Genomic DNA, 15,247 nt, shown 5'->3' with positions numbered 1-15,247 from the left:
ACCAACAAAGGTCCATCTAGTCAAAGCTATGGTTTTTCCCGTAGTCATATAAGGATATGAGAGTCGGACTATAAAGAAAGCTGAGCACCAAAAATTGATGCTTTTGAACTGTGGTTTTGGAGAAGCCTCTTGACAGTCCCTTGGACTGCAAGGAGATCCAACCAGTCCATCGTAAAGGAAATAAGTCCTGATTATTCATTGGAAGGACTGATGCTGAAGCTGAAGCTCCAATATTTTGGCCACTTGATATGAAGAACTGACTCATCCAAAAAGACCCTGATGCTGGGAATGATTGAAGGCAGGAGAAGAAGGTGATGACAGAGGTTGGGATGGTTGGATGTCATTACTGACTCAATGGAAATGAGTTTGAGTAAACTCTGGGAGTTGGTGATGAACAGGGAGGCGGAGCATGCTGCAGTCCATGGAGTTACAAAGAGTCAGACACGACTGAGTGACTGAACTGAGTAATTTTCTCTAACCTTATCTAAAAGTCCTCTCCACTAGCAGCTAAAGGTAGATGGGCTTGAATGAATCTATGTGCAAAGAAACTCACATTCTGTGGTATTACACTTATAAACACATGCTCTCAACTCCTCAGTTTATTTTAAAGCCTCAAAAATTTTGACATTGTGAGGGCATAAAATATTTAGTTGGCTATTTTTATTTAAGGCCTTCTACACTGAGATGTGCAAGTCTATATAGTTTTCTCTGGGAATGTAAAAGCGTTCCATGGTGTTCACTGGGTTTTGTAAGTCAACTTGTAATGAAACAGAAGTAGCAATGGCTTGTGGGCTTCCCTGGTGGTTAGAAGGTAAAGAATCTGCCTGCAATGTGGGAGACCAGGTTCAATCCCTGGGATGGGAAAATCCCCTGGAGGCATGTCAACACAGTCCAGTATTCTTGCCTGAAGAATAACCATGGACAGAGGGTCCTGGCCAGCTACATACAGGCCATCGGCTTGTAGAGTCGGACATGACTGAGCAACTAAGCACAGCACAGCAGTGGCTTGCACACTTCACTTACCAACTAAACAATGGCGCCTACCTACCCCTAGCATTGCCAGCCATAATACTAGCTGATGACAAAACAAAGGCTGTTTATGTTTGTGACTTGGTTTTTTAAACATTCAGAGAAGTGGATTTAAAAAATCAATCCTATTGTGCATTATCAGTACACTGTTAAATAGACACCAAAGGTTACTGACTATAAAGGACATATCCAGCCTACCTCCAAAGTAATGCATCATCAAAAAAATTTAAAAAGGGGGCTGAAAGAAAATACTATGGGTTTATCTACAGGTACAGAAACTAAGGCAGGCTTTCACAACAGAGAAAAAATTTTTAAGGAAGAAAAAACCTTTACAAACTTAATTTCTAGTATCAAGCTGCATGGTTGCATAAAGTCCTATTGATCCAAATTTCTCTTTCTGTATGAACTCCACAGACTTGCATGACTTGGCATCAGTAAAAGCTAATGATGATTCATGTTATTAGCTTCATCTGCCCCAGTCCCTAGGAACTCAGCTTTGACCTTTTACCCGCACTTTTCTCCCTAGCAAGCAGGATCATTCTCCAGGCATACTTCCTAATCATCCAAAACCACCTGGAGAAAGAGTTACACCTGACTTGGGTGAGGGGCTGGGAAGCTAAGGAAAAAGAAAGATTCAGACTGAGGAGAGAACGTATCCCATCATATGATCTGCCCAGCAATTTTGGGAAAACTTGCAAAGTAATATTGCATATTAAGATTTCATTTACATAAAGGTAAAATAGTCATAATTACAAGACATGTTAAATGTTATCAGTTGATTTTAACTTTTAGCAGCAGCCTGCCCCCTCCCCTGCAAAAACCCATGCAATATTTATAAATTCCTTTTTCCTTGATCAAACATTTATTAAGCTCCTAGCACTATGCTAGGCACTTAAACAGCATTCTACTGTGGTAATATAGAAGTCAATAATTTTTTAAAATTAATTTTTTAGTGTCCTTTACTTTAAGTGGCTTCTGAGAGAAGTATTGATTTATGAAGCCATGGAAAACTGCTTCACAAATAACTAAGAAAAACCTCTACACCTCTCCTTCCTACTCTTTCCGTCCCCCACTTCTCTTCCTTCACTTGCCTAGCCTTCCCCACAAGCCTCCTCATCTCCTTTCCACTTTTCTGCTTGAGGCTGGATCAATGCAACATGCAGGTCCAGCATGAAATAGAAAAGTAGATTAACTTTAGTGATTAAAGTTACAGGGAAAAAAGAGACATTATTACAAGAGATTGGATTATTAGTTATTAGTCAAGCAAACAACCTAATTCGAGATTATAAAAATTGAAGATAATCTAAAGGGTAGTTAAAGAAAGATTTTTTCTTCAATTTTGATAATGGTTTGGTTTCCGTAACATACACACTCATTGAAGGATTGTGTATCTGCAAATGTTTTGTTTCAATGATAACAATAAAGACTGTCCATACTTTAAGACTCTGTGAGATTTTGTGTCAATTAAAATTATTATACAGCCTTCTGTATAAATCATAACTCCACCTTTATTTCAAAATACTAAACCTAGAATGAATAACATAACCCTTTTCTAACATAATAGTAGGGACTTCCCAGGTGGTGCTATTGATAAAGAACCCGCCTGCAGCAGACCTAAGAGATGCAGTTCCAATTCCTGGATCAGGAAGATCCCCTGGAGGAAAGCACAACAACTGCTTCCCGTATTCTTGCCTGGAGAAACCCATGGGCAGAGGAGCCTGGAGGGCTATGGTCCATAGGGTTGCAAAGAGTTGGACACCACTGAAGTGTCTTAGCACACTTGCAGCATGATAGAAGCATGCCCACTGGAACTCCTCTTCCCATTCTGTGTGGCTCAGATGATTTTCATTCAAATCAGCCTACCATAATATCTCTCGTCAACATTTAGAGTCAAGAGTTGGCATATTTAACCTCCAGTCCTTTAACAACTTTATCTTTCCTTGAATTCTACAATGCCAAATTACTTTTCAGTTTCTTCTGGGACTTCATATTAAATTACCTCCCCTGCAAAGAGACCCTGCCATCTTTATGTTCTCTTAATTGTAAGTAATTTCCTACGTTTGTTGCTCTGTCTGTACTTTGTCCTTGGATATCTCTTACATTCTCTTAGTTTCAATGATTCCCTTTCTCCTGACAACTCCCAAGTCTCAGGAGAAAAGTATGATGAGGGGGAATAGTATAAAGGTAGGTGTTGTAATATTTGCTTGGTTTGGAGACCTGTTCCCTATTAAATTTTGATGAGTGACTTTATTGTATCCATGTGTGTTCATGCGGGTGCTGGTATAAAGTTTGTAAAAAAAAAAAAAATACTAGTTATGATGACCTGAATAGAATACAGTTTCTTTCTGGTGGTTTTGTTTTCTTGTCTCGATTATTCTTTAATCTTTTAACACAAGAAACTTACATAGTAATCTTCTAACATGAGCATGGCATCCATTGTTATAGATGTTTCAGAGTTCTAAATATGAAAAAAGAAAACTTATGTATTTGAGGTTATCTAATTAATTACATTACTGGGTGAAATCCCTTTATTCCAGGTGCAACTGACATCCAATACTAAATGAAATGGGTTGACTCTCATTTAAATGAAGGAACCAGCCTTTAAATGTGCGTATTTCAACCATATTGGAAATGGCATAGTGAAGGAACCATGAGAAAAACAGTCTCTGGATGACAACAAATAAAATGAATCTGACAGTCAATTTACTGTAAAATTGGTAAAAAAAAAAATAAAAAGCCTCTTTGAACTTACATTCATCTGTAGAAACAGGTATTATCAATACATATCCACAATGAACAGGGCTGTTGTGAGAGTTATATTAAGTCACATTTGGAATAGGGTAATATTATCATTAAATTCCAGTGCGCTACCTTTCTGGAAGATCTTTTCTGCAAAAAGCCCGTTGTGGCTTATAGTTCCAATTATAAATTAATCCTCACATCTAAGAAAATCAGCTATAGGTTTACTTTGTTTTTAATCTCTATTTTACAGATAAGAAATGCTGGGTAAGTTTAAGTGACTGACCTGCGATTTTTCACCTGGTCATAAGCAGAGCTGGAACTAGATTGATTTCTTTCCTTTTTATTCAGTTTTGTGTCTGCTGGATGTAGCTTTTATTCAGGATTGATTCCAATGAAGTATTCAGTTTCTATTCTTGATAAATATAGATTTTTTTGCATCAATTAATATAAAATTATTATATATATATTAAAGTTTGGGCTTCCCAGATGACAATAGCAATAAAGAGCCCACCTGCCAATGCAAGAGATGCAAGTTCTATCCCTGGGTCAGGAAGATCCCCTGGAGGAGGGCGTGGCAACCCACTCCAGTATTCTTTCCTGGAGAATCCCTTGGACAGAGGAGTCTGGCAGGCTGTAGTCCATAGCATCTCAGAGTCAGACATGACTGAAGCGACTTAGCATGAGTGCACACAAGCAAATTTCTTCCTCCTCTAACAAGTTGTGTGAGTTCTCTCATCGCATGGGGAGAAAAACAGACATACTTAAAAACGCACACAAAGAGGAATTAGCTCATTAAATACGCATATTTAAATAACACTGGACTTTCTGACCAATATAGATGATGAAATTCACAGCCATGCATAAAACTAGAATCAGCATGCAATCTTTTCAGCTATCTTTTTTTTAAAATAATTTTCAATCGATTTTAAATATTTAATGGTTTTCATTCTTAGTAAGTTGTTAATGGTGTACAGGTTTCTTTTGCTCAAAGCTGCTTATGCATAGCACTGCTACTGCTGCTAAGTCACTTCGGTCGTGTCCGACTCTGTGCGACCCCATAGACGGCAGCCCACCAGGCTTCCCCATCCCTGGGATTCTCCAGGCAAGAACACTGGAGTGGGTTGCCATTTCCTTCTCTAACACAGGACAAGTGAAAAGTGAAAGTGAAGTCGCTCAGTCGTGTCCGACTCTTTCGAGCCCATGGACTGCAGCCTTATCGGTACGCAGTATTGCTGTTTTATCTGTATGTTGTATGCTGTTAATTTTCTTTAATATTTTTGCTTCTGTAAGAAGTTGTTTGATCATCTTAATCACTACCAAATACATTAGGACCCAAATATTTTCAGGACTGACTGTTGCAAAATACCAGATATAATAGAAAAGATTACAGGATACTAGAAAAGACTGTATTAGGCAGGGCACAGAGGGGTAGTTAGAAAAATTATGTAGATATTATGTGCACCTCTCTAAAAATTTTTAGCATTCTAAAGTTTGGTAACATTTTCATATTACACATGCTTTCTTTAGTCAGGATTAGTCTTTTGATTGAATGTCATTTTATTTTTTATCACAAATATTTCTAAACTGTTATTGCATTTAAATTTTCTAATTTTAAGATATACTTTTTAATATTTCTAGTTATTACAAATAACTCCCTTTTCCCCCCAGTTTGAATAAAGCACCTTTTTTCCCTTTCTCTCCCAGACTTAAACTCCATTCCTCTACTGATTACTTCATGTAGTTAATGAGGGTGTTAATTTTAAGTTACACAGTTACAGAAGTAATTTAAAATGCTAAACAAACAAAAACCCTCCTCTAGATTAAAAATTCAAAGTGATGTGGTGCATACATGTTTTCAGGCTTAAAAATAAATAATATATGTTTTATTTGCACTGTTGTTTTCATAATCAGAGATGGTCTATCTCCCAAACTAGATTGGTCAAATGACTCATGACGCGGGGTGGGGGGGGGGGGGGGAGGAGTACAAGAAAATTTGGATGAATGGTGCTGATATGTACATACATTTTCTATAGTACTAGAAGACTGCAACACACAAGTCTATTCTGCAATCAAATTTTTCCTTAGAGTGCTCACAAAATTTCCGCAGGGTTTGTTTAAGGTATCATGGGTTACACGGAATTATCTTGGAAGGCAAATGAAGAAAGGTGATTGTTGCAAGAAGACAAAGATCACTTAAATATAATTAGAATTAGCAGCAGCAGCAGCATTCTGAATTCCAACTAATCAGACCACTATGTTGCTAATTTATACACGTGATTTTTGACTTTCGCAACAACTTTGTAAGATAGAGAAGGTTACTCGAAGAATGACCCACACATTAACATCTTCTTGTAGAATTTAAGCTTGTCTTACTGCAACAATAATTTACTGCAATTGATTATAGACTTACTAGAACTCTGGACCTTTGAGTCGTATTTGCACTGAAGGGACTTATAATGCTGCATAAGGAAAGCTCATCATTAATTCTGGGAGATGGTCATGTGGGGAAAGTTTGCCATTTTCTCTTTTTCTTTCTTTGTTAAATATTTCTCTCGTGTTTGTGTCAAGTGCGCGCGTGGGCGCGCGCGCGCGCGCGCACACACACACACGAACAAAAGAGCACCCATTTAATCATTCAGAAGTGATTCCCCAAAGGTTTAAAAAGGGGGGTACAAACCAACTACGTTGCCTGTTTAAATTAGCTTTCTCCTTGCTCCCTGAGGTGTTTTGTTTTGCTGGGTGGAGGTGGGGAAGTTCATTTGGAAGGAAGGTCTGGAGGGACCCTCCACCTACAACTTTGAGAACATTTCTCCAAATTCCTCTTTCATAGCTCGGGCAATCTTTTGGACTGATTACTATGGCAAGGAGCAGTTCGGAGGCTCAGAAGTACCACTCTTTTCAGATGCCAAAGCTACCAAAGGGAGAAGGACGGGGGCGCTGTCTGGTGACTGTTCGCATGATTTCTCCAAGGCGCCGACCACTTCCAGGGATGCGCTCTCCTGCACTGCCGTTCGTGTCCCACTCGGGTCCCACGGCCGGGGCGCAGGGATGCCAAGAAGCTGACCCTCCAATCCGACGCTCTGGGGACTGACTCACCCCAGCACGCCCTTTTCTGCTAAGCCGCGGGCTCCGGACCGTCAAAAACCGCGCCAGGCCCACCTGAGTGGGCCCGGTCGTTCAGCCTCACCTAAGGCTCGAAAGCCAGGAGTCCCGCCGCGCGCTCCTCCCTTGCCTCCCCCATCCCAAACGCGAGCAGCCTCGCTGCCTCTCCCGGAAACGAGCCTGCTGAGCAAAGGCGGAGGAAAACCATGGGCCTTCCGCTCTGATTGGTTTCCCCCCGCCGTGCGGGGCGACGCAGCGATTGGCTAGCCAGCGTTGTCAGTCGCCGAGGCCAGAGCCTTCGCCGGGGAAGCGCAGCCTGGCTCGGGTGCTCCGGCTGCCGCCGCGGCTGCTCTAGCCGGTGCAGCTGGGCGAGCTCGCGCGGGCGCCACCGCCTCCGCTGCTGCCCACCCCGCAGCGCCGCAGGCGCTGCCGGTCCTGCAGGCGGACGCCGGGGAGGGGCGGTCGAGAGAACGGAGCACGAGGAGGCGGAGGCGGCAGCGAAGTGATGCTGCCGTTGGGGATGGGGCAGCGGCAGCGGAGCAGCAGCATCTACGGGACCCCGGCTGCAGCGTCCCTGTGGCCCGCGGGCCAGCCAAGCGGCGGGAGACCACGCGCCCCACGGGTAAGGTCTGGCCCGGCAGTGCGCGCGCCGCCCCCGGGGCCACTGATGTTATCTTTGGGGGTTTCCAGGCTCATTGTTCCTGGGGCATTCAGACAAAGGTGTTTGGGACCCGGGCAGCGAGTCCGGACGCGCGGCTAGGCTGATGATCGCCCGGGTGCCACTCCTGCTCGTGCGTTTTCCCCTCTGCGCCGGCTGACTTTGATAGCGCGGGGATGGCATTGTGTATGCATTTGCGTGTGTGAGCGCGCGGTTTAGGGCACTTTGCTGGGAGCGCGGTGGGTCCCCTCTCGCGTGAACCTACGTCCTTCAGGGCTCCAGGCTGGGATAGAGTGAATTGGATGCACTTGGCTCAGCTGGAGGGAGAGCGCACGAGAACGCACGGGGAAAGTCCTCAGTGGCTCATTTAAGAGCCTGGCAAATTGAAGTTTATTGCCTTGATGAAAAGAGGGAGCTGTCAGTGCGCCAGGGGACAGGCACATTCACCGAGGCTCCCAAAACTCCCACTTTGCGCCGAGGACTTTGGAGGGGAGGAGATGAAAGAGGAAAGTAAAGGTTGGTCCGCTTCGCTGGAAAAAAGGATGACGGAGAGGGGGGAGAGAACGAGGGTTGGGGAATGGAGCTAGGCTTGGAGAGTGGCGACTTTTTTTGTGTGTCGGACGCCCCACGTAGGAAGAGGAGCTCGCTACACTTTTCGGGGATGCAGAATTGGGGAGGGAGAGAGTCAAGCTTCGAGGGACTGATTGAGGGTGTCCCTGGCCCGCGCCAGTGTGGGGCACGCACGTCACTGGAACGGGGCGGGGCTCGAGTGCCGGTTCAGGTGGAGCCCCTACCTCATCAAGCTACCTTAGTAGATATCTTCGGGATCCGGACACGGCCGGGCGCGCGCGTGGCCGCTGCGAACTGTAGGGTGGCTCCGCCCTCGGAGAAAGTTCCAGCCCGCTGGGGTCTGGGCAACTAGACCTAAAGCAGGTTAACCTCCCAAGTGTAACCAGGGTTACGTACCCAGCTGCCTCCAGTACCTACACTGTTTTTTATTTTATATATTAGATTAACTTATTTTGTAAAGCCACTGGGAGTTCCACCAGCGATGTAAACCTTTTCCGCAGAAGGCTGTTGTTTTTTTGTTTGTTTTGTTTTTTTTTTTTCGCTGCTGCAAATGGATGGTGCTACCGGGCTAAGTCCAGATCTCCGGAGCTCAGTGCAGGGGTTTCTCCATCCCTCTTCCGGACGCACAAAGTTATTCTTGGCTATTGCTTTGTACGTGGTCTTTTGTCTCCTAGGAGTCTTTGCTTGGAAAGTTCTTGAAATACCTCGGCACTGACAAACTGTCCCTGCCTGGCATAGATGGAGAGGCTGTGGTGGTCCTTTACAGAAGCGAATGAATTGTAGCGGGGAATGGAAGTGGAGAGGGCAGCTCCCTTCTTACCAGCTAGAACCTTTGGAAAACATTTAAAAATTAGCTCAGTACAGGGAGCCGGATATTAAGCTGAGAACAACACTTCCCCAGTTATGTAGATCCTTAATCCCTTTCACTGGAAGAATATTTTGCCCCTAAACACAACGCAGCAAAACACAACAAAAATAAAACCCAAACCCCAGCGGCGGAAACGACTTTGGTGGGGCTCATTTCTGATTTGGCAAAGCTAAAAAAAAAAAGTAAAAACACCTCATAGAAATGTTGTAGAAATCAGAAGGGAGCTGTCCAAAATGTCAGCATTTTTTACAAGTTTTTTTTTTTTTTAAATTTTAAAGATTACTTCACCCCTATTTAGTAATTTAAAATAATTATGGAGCAGATGAATAATTTACTGGTGAACTAGGAATGATGTTAATTTTATGTTTGAGAATGGTTGCACATTTTTTTCATCACTTAATGCATGAACTGTAAATGGAATTTTTCGTTCTATTTTACTTGAACACTTATAATTGCATTTGGGTTAGTACAAAATTGGCAGCGAGTATTTTCCCCTTAGTAGTCATCACGTCTGGTTTAAAAGGCTAGTTTTTAGATATCATTAAGGAGAGTATAGCTTGTGATTGTTACATTTCAATACAAAATTTACCTGTTGCCAGGTGAGTACTATAGTATTACAATATTTGGTTGTAACTTTTAGGACTTTATTAAGGTGATTAAACACAATAAACGTGTTGTTGCATTACTAATCAATAGTTTTCAAATAAGCGTAAAGCCACTTACTAAAAGCATCTAGTTATCAAAATGGAACTTTTAAGGAAATTTTCAAATACTTGGCTAAGAATGTGGTTTTTCACTTTGCAAACAAATAACATCTTGTAAATCCACTGCATTATATATCAGGGCAAGTCACAACTTTCTAAGCAGAAACAGAGCTTTTGTATTAATTTTAAGGGGTTTTGAGGTTTTTTTGGAGGGAACAAACTTTTATTTGGGAGTATTTTTCAGGTAATTAAATACATTTTCAAAACCACCAGACCAAAATGTAACAAAGTGCAGAGAAATGTGACAATGAGCAGAAATATTAGGATAAAGCAGCAAGGTCTGTGTGTCACTGAGGGTAACCATGCAGGGAGTGTGTGGGAAGGGGGGCACTCAGGTTTAGGGGAGATAATAGATAAAGTTAGCAACTTAAGTTTATACAAGCAATTCAAGTTCTACCTAGTCTGCAAATTCACTTTAGCTTTGACTTGTTTTGCTGCAGGGCAGCCCATGAGCTCAGATTGCTTTATTTTCTAGATGGAATTTAGTAACTCAAGTAAATGTCAAGTTGTCAAGACTCCAGGCCACCAAATTCACTTTCTGACCTATACTGTAATTTCAATACTGCATAACTTTTGTAAAAAGATCAGATTTACTGTGAATAGCAATACAATAAACACCATGATCTTCTTGAAACATAATTTGTCAAATAGTCATGATTAGTTTCTATTAATAAATTGTTAAGTAAGACAGTGAAGTTTATTTTAATTAATAGTAATTTATATTCATTTAATTAATGGTGAAATAATTTTGTTTTTTGAAAACTAACATGTTTCAGGGAATTAAAAACTGCAAGCAGTTCAGTAAACCCAAAATTCATTTGCATTCTCTCGTAGTCTGTCTTTCTCTCTCTCTCTCTCTCTCTCTCACACACACACACACACACACACACACAATACACACGCATGTACACATACTGGAAAGGCTCTCAGGAAAACTGTAACTACTCCTGAATTTGAAACAAATTCACCAACCCAGCCTAAGTGATGAATATACTTCATAAGGCATAATTCTCATCCTTTCAGGTACTGTCTTACTAATTAATAATGATACTGGTTTATTCAAGTAAATTGTAACAAATTGAACTGTGTTCCAGCTGTGTGCAAAACATTGTTCTAGTTGGCTTTGACAATATTAGAGAGTAAATCAAAACCCTTGCCCTCATAAAGCTTATATTTTTGTGGGGTAAAATAGAATAGATCATAAAAAATATAAGTAGTAACTTTCTATATATTTTCTAACTTATTTATATATGTATATAAATGATTTATCACCTACCAGCCTATCCACTATCCATGGCTCAGTCTCTTTCCATCTCATTTTGTCTCCCGTCAATACCCATCTACCCACACAAATATACTCACATTAATCTAAGAACTGGAAAGTGATCATGGTTAATATCTGATACATGTTACTTCTGAAGCTGTGTAACTGAAAACACTGCATAGGATGACAGTTAAAGATGATTAAGGAGTTAAAGACGGTTTAAGACTATTTAAAAACCTTTAAAGATGGTCAACATAAAGATGATTAAACAAAATATGACAGGATACCTGTCTTTAAAAATTATTTAAAATCAAGTAACATTTTTTTCAGAGGAACTGAAGTGGGAAATACTGTTGCAGGAAGGGGGACCCCTTCCAGGGCCCGAAACTGGGCTCTTGTCTTAACACTTGGAAATGAATTGTCCGAGGAGACACATGTGTTGACAAAGCAAGAGATTTTATTGGGAAAGGGCACCCGGGTGGAGAGCAGTAGGATAAGGGAACCCAGGGGAACTGCTCTGCTGCGTGGCTCGCAGTCTTGGGTTTTATGGTGATGGGATTAGTTTCCAGGTGGTCTTTGGCCAATCATTCTAATTCAGAGTCTTTCCTGGTGGCGCACGCATCGTTCAGCCAAGATGGATGCTAACGAGAGAGATTCTGGAAAATGGATGGACATGCGGTGTCTCCTTTCAACTTTTCCCGAACTCTTCCGGTTGGTGGTGGCTTATTAGTTCCGTATTCCTTATCAGGATCTCCTGTCATAAAACAACTCATGCAAATGATTACTATGGTGCCTGGCCAGGGTGGACTGTTTCAATCAGTGTGCTTCCCCTAACAAATACTCTTCTAACATATTTCATTCAAACTAACAACATTTTAAAGGGTGTTTATGACTATTCACGGTCCTTCTACATAAACCCATTTAAAGGAGATGAGTGAATTTGAAGTAGAAATAAAGCACTCAGCTACATAATTTTAACGAGAAACATTCTACTTCTTCCACATTGAAAGGAATGTATTCATGTACCTCTGTGAAAGTCAATCAGAACCCCTAGAGTTTGAGGTCAAAGTTTTCCTAAAGTTTATGCATCACCCCCCCCAAAAAAACCCCCAAAACTTCACAATCTGATCATCTAATAATAAATGACAAAACACTTCAAAATTTCAAAATTAGTTCATCTTTAATTCAAAATTGATTTGGTTATCCAGTCAGTCCAATTACAGATAAAACCTTGCAGTATTTTCTCTACTCTTGCTCATGAAAGTGTGCAATTATGATTCCAGTTTCACTTTCCGTGCTTTTCATTTCATTATTTTCTTTAGAGTCTTTAGCTTACATATCCAAATAAATGTGTGTGTGTTTACCTTCGTGTAAAGAATGGGTCCTAGCTTGACTTTCAACAGTTAGTTTGTGAACAGTATTTTTATATTAGAGGAAAACTGAAATTGTAGTCTCAAGAAGCCACGTTACATAATGAATTAATGCCTTCTTATTCACAAGTTTTAATATGACCAAATATTAGTGCAGGGCACACAATATTAATAATGGTCATTTCTGAATTGATTTCCATCATTCAAGGAAAATCTTTTGAGATTACTGCTCTGCAATTCATTTTTAGCAGATGAGGAAATGTCTTCTGATACTGCTGTTTCACTATATGCTTAGTTTCAAAAATTCATGTACCACCCATTTAAGCCTTTACCTTTTATTGCCCTGGCTTTTCTCTATTCTGCCCAATACAAAACTTTAGGAAAACAGTGTTTAAAAACGCAAGTAAAGCAACCAACAGTTATTGTGCCTGGCACACAAAGTCAGCTCTGGCTGATTATGAAACAGATGAAAACTTACCAGAAGTCAGGTATTTAGACCCAGGGAAAACCCAGGTCATTAGTCTAAGGTCCCCTATGTGTAATAAAGAACTTTAGGGAGTTAATAATTGCCCAAGGTCAACTGAAAGTAGAGCCAGGTTTAGAAACGTTGTTTGTCATCTACTAAGTGGGCATGTTGACTCCATGTCTGCTGCCCGTTATACAGCCTTGCATTTATAATGTGGTAACATTGGAGAAGGCAATGGCACCCCACTCCAGTACTCTTGCCTGGCAAGTCCCATGGACGAAGGAGCCTGGTGGGCTGCAGTCCATGGGGTCGCTAGGAGTCGGACACAACTGAGCGGCTTCACTTTCACTTTTCACTTTCATGCATTGGAGAAGGAAATGGCAACCCACTCCAGTGTTCTTGCCTGGAGAATCCCAGGGACGGGGGAGCCTGGCGGGCTGCTGTCTCTGGGGTCGCACAGAGTCGGAAACGACTGAAGCGACTTAGTAGCAGCAACATCAGATTGGTTTATTTTTCTCCCTCAGTTCTTATAGCAACAAAAATTTGGAACAGTAGACTAAAGGGTTTAAAACAACAGACAAGTTACAGCTGAAGCAGACAGATCTTTTATTAGATAGACACTCCCAAGACATGGGAGTAGACCAGCCGGAAAGGAGTTGACCTAACATTCCCTTTTGGCTTCCCGCTTTTTATACTTCTGTCTCTTACCCAGGATAGTATTAAAGAACCTGCCTGCGGATGCAGGAGACATAAGAGATACGGGTTTGATCCCAGGGTCAGGAAGATTCCCTGGAGGAGGGCATGGCAACCCACTCCAGTAGTCTTGCCTGGAGAATCCCATGGACAGAGGAGTCTGGGGGGCTATAGTTCATTGGGTTGCACAGAGTCTGACACAGTGGAAGGGACTTAGCACGGCTCACACTCCTCCTGGTTGTGCCCTGTGCAAAATAGGGCTTGTACCCACCACCAATCAAGAAAGGGAATGCAAATAGGTATATGTCCAAGGCCAGTTGACAGTTGCAAGTTACAGAACAGTTGTATTTGTCTTCCCATAATTCAGTCTGTTATAATCAAATATATGTATATGTATAGAATATTTTGGAGAAGGCAATGGCACCCCACTCCAGTACTGTTGCCTGGAAAATCCCATGGATGGAGGAGCCTGGTACGCTGCAGTCCATGGTGTCGCTAAGAGTCAGACACGACTGAGCGACTTCCCTTTCACTTTCCACTTTCATGCATTGGAGAAGGAAATGGCAACCCACTCCAGTGTTCTTGCCTGGACAATCCCATGGACGGAGAAGCCTGGTAGGCTGCAGTCCATGGGGTCGCCCAGAGTCGGACACGACTGAAGCGACTTAGCAGCATCTTAGAATATTTATGAACCCTTGATTGGCTCCTAGCTTTCTAGGATTCCTTGAGGAAGCCCCTGTGGTTAGTTTGTATCCACTGGGTGCCTAGGGTGCCTGTGTAGGAATTGGAAAAGCCCCTGTGGTTATTTTTGTAGCATATCTGTGAACTCTCCTGGGTGTGTCTGAATGGGGTTTAGAGATCAGCTTGCAACCTTTTCCTTAGCCTCCCATCCTTGCTCATACCTAACTTCCTACCTAACAATAATGTAAGCAGAAATGACTACATCTACCAATTTGTACATCTGAATATTTTCTAGTAATATCTGAAATAATATATCACATTAATATTATGGTGGATCAAGGAAATGAAAAATTGGGAGGCATTTAGAGATGTCATCTAAGATTATAGGGCTAGAGATGTGTCTGCATGTAAAATATTTGTATTTAATACAATCATTTTGTCTAAGATTCCTTTAAAATATTTACCAATATTTCTAAAACAGGATTTCTTACTTCCAGAAATCTATAGACTTTAAAGTGATCAATAGGTGAATTAGGGACTTCAGGAGATAACCATGGTTTGCAAGTTCTTTCCATTCATGAATATTCCGAATTAGTTGGAAATGGTTAAGAAAACCTTAAAAGCTACTGCTCTAAATTCATTCAGTTCAGTTCAGTCGCTCAGTCGTGTCCTACTCTTTGTGACCCCATGAATAGCAGCACACCAGGCCTCCCTGTCCATCATCAATTCCCGGAGTTCATTCAAACTCATGTCCATCGAGTTGGTGATGCCATCCAGCCATCTCATCCTCTGTCATCCCCTTCTCCTCCTGCCCCCAGTCCCTCCCAGCATCAGAGTCTTTTCCAATGAGTCAACTCTTTGCATGAAGTGGCCAAAGTACTGGAGTTTCAGCTTTAGCATCATTCCCTCCAAAGAAATCCCAGGGCTGATCTCCTTCAGAATGGACTGGTTGGATCTCCTTGCAGTCCAAGGGACTCTCAAGAGTCTTCTCCAACACCACAGTGCAAAAGCATCAATTCTTCAGCGCTCAGCTTTCTTCA

General features: G+C 41.8%; 1 protein-coding gene across 8 annotated transcripts in view; it reads left to right on the top strand.

The window, feature by feature from the left end:
- Nucleotides 1-7,143: 7,143 nt before the first annotated feature.
- Nucleotides 7,144-15,247, top strand: part of B3GALT1 (beta-1,3-galactosyltransferase 1) — a 638,472-nt gene continuing 630,368 nt past the window's right edge. For 5 of the 8 annotated variants that reach the window (XM_027558565.1, XM_027558633.1, XM_027558623.1 and 2 more), the window contains exon 1: nucleotides 7,240-7,495. The gene's annotated coding sequence lies outside the window, so the exon portion shown is untranslated. Of the gene's footprint in view, nucleotides 7,496-15,247 lie in introns of all 8 variants that reach the window. The other 3 variants (XM_027558572.1, XM_027558604.1, XM_027558587.1) reach the window with 2 other exon arrangements.

Source organism: Bos indicus x Bos taurus, chromosome 2 (genome assembly GCF_003369695.1).
Source record: "Bos indicus x Bos taurus breed Angus x Brahman F1 hybrid chromosome 2, Bos_hybrid_MaternalHap_v2.0, whole genome shotgun sequence".
NCBI lineage: Eukaryota > Metazoa > Chordata > Mammalia > Artiodactyla > Bovidae > Bos > Bos indicus x Bos taurus.
Note: the sequence above shows the minus strand (reverse complement) of the source record. Positions and strands in the feature narration are given on the sequence as shown.